The sequence below is a fragment of the Prionailurus viverrinus genome, chromosome B3 (genome assembly GCF_022837055.1).
Source record: "Prionailurus viverrinus isolate Anna chromosome B3, UM_Priviv_1.0, whole genome shotgun sequence".
NCBI lineage: Eukaryota > Metazoa > Chordata > Mammalia > Carnivora > Felidae > Prionailurus > Prionailurus viverrinus.
The window spans coordinates 8,518,235-8,520,228 of record NC_062566.1 but is presented as its reverse complement, the minus strand read 5'-3'; the positions used below and the strand labels follow the sequence as shown (position 1 = coordinate 8,520,228).

The following is a 1,994-nucleotide window of genomic DNA, read 5'->3' as shown; positions in this document are numbered from 1 at the left end:
CGTTCCTAAATGATTGCACGGTTTCACCGATGCCCAGTGGCAAATGTCCCCTGCCACACACCGACAGTGGAGACTCCCAGCGTCTTCCAAACCCAGGTATTCTTGCGAAGTCACATTGTGGCGAGCCAGCAAGAAGAGAGCCCCCTTTATCTTCCGTTTTGTGGGCCACGGGGCCTTGAAAGGATGATGTGGCCGCCTGCGGCTGCCAGCCTGGCCGTGTGCTCCCCGGTGCGGTGGCCACAGGGACGACCCTCACACCGGACGGGGCACAGGGGGCCCCACCGCCAAAGCTCCCTTCCCGTTTAGAAGTCCCCCCCCCCCCCAGCAGACAACCTATTTCTATTCATTTGTTCTAATCTTTCCTCAGATCAGGCCGGCAGCCCATTAATCATTTCTGTCACACCCCTACATGAGCCAGTGCAATGGAGCTCTGTTTTTCTAAAAATCACACTGCCAGAAATCAAGCTCAAGAAGGAGGAAATCCTCTCCTCCTCACAGGGGCTGGCTGGGGTGCTGACTGGAAGAAGCCACCAATTGTGTTGACTTTCCTCTTTTGCCCAGAATCACAAGAGAACATTCCGTGGAAAGTTTTTGAAGAGAATTCACGTGGGGAGTGAAGGGGGGGGAGGCTGAAGAGGAAGCCAACGCATGAAGCCCCCAGCTGAGGAGAACGTAAGAAAGGGAAGAAGATGAATAAATGCCAAGACAAAGACAGATACGGATTAATAACATTCTTACTCATGTTTTTACTACGGCCGATTATTTTCAGCGAGTTCAGACCAAAGAAAAAGTATATTAAAGGTCAAGGTCGCAGCCATGAGAGGCCTGCTACATCTTGAAGCCATGAAAATCTAAAATTAATTAGACCTAACAGAATGTTCTCCATGGCAAAGAAAAAGCCTCTTGTGGAGCTGGTACACTTGCTTATGGAAAAACAGTGGGAGTGACCTTGAAGCCACAGACATCTTAGGTTTTTTTTGTTGTCGTTGTGTGTGTGTGTGTGTGGGTGTGTGTGTGTTTTAATGAGGATATGCCTGTGGGGTAGGAGAGACCAATGACAATTCAAACAAACAAACAACAACAACAAAAACCAGAGACAAGATGGATCATGATTTACCAATGATCATGACTCAGAATCACTCACACATCCCTATTAGGCCCTATTGTGATTTTTGCACCTTACACAGATTAATGGCGTGATATAAAAGGCACCAGATTAGCAGTGGAGAGATTTGGTTTCTCCTCCCACGTCTGACAAGACCAATCTCATCAAGAATAAGTCCTTTTGCAAATGGCGGAGAATGTCCGGAGATGTAATGTGAGGGGCACTGCACCAACTTTCAAGGCCTCGTCAGATTCCTGGACTCTCAGTGGTTAACTTGGGTGATTTTAAGATCTCTTGCTGCTCTGCTGAGATTCTGTGATTTTATTATACCTCATAAGGACGGGCCAGCATCATCAGAGAGAAGAGTGCATCTCACACACATCAGTCACTCTCTTTTGTGGTGCTGGGTCACCGTGTAATGGGAGGTCATCAATTATGACTCAAGTGGTTTGATATGAATAAATTTTGGGATCAAATTGGTGAATACTTACTCAACACATAAATTAGAGCAATGTAGTCATGTGATTTTTCACCTGTCCTTTTTCAAAAAAAACACTGGCATTCACTGGGACAGGGGGAGAGAAATGTATACCACGGAGGGACTGATACAGACACAGTTAATGCTAATATAATAATCACCACCATGTACAGAGACACATTCTTAAGAGAATAAAAACCATTTAAAAATGTCTAAACGTTGGATCTCTTAAATTTACTGGATAGCATAGGAGTAAGATTTGGGTAATTTAAAGGATTTCCAATGGCAAATCTGATGTAAGTACAGTCTTACAAAGACATCTCCAGTATAATCACCCATGCTAGGGTGTATTTCGGAAAGATGAACGGATACCATTTACGGTTTCCTTACAGGTGTGAACTTCAGCTATGT

At 45.2% G+C, this 1,994-nt stretch overlaps 1 protein-coding gene across 8 annotated transcripts in view; it reads right to left on the bottom strand.

The window, feature by feature from the left end:
• MCTP2 (multiple C2 and transmembrane domain containing 2) overlaps window positions 1-1,994 on the bottom strand; it is a 239,124-nt gene that overhangs the window by 70,547 nt on the left and 166,583 nt on the right. The window lies entirely within an intron of this gene.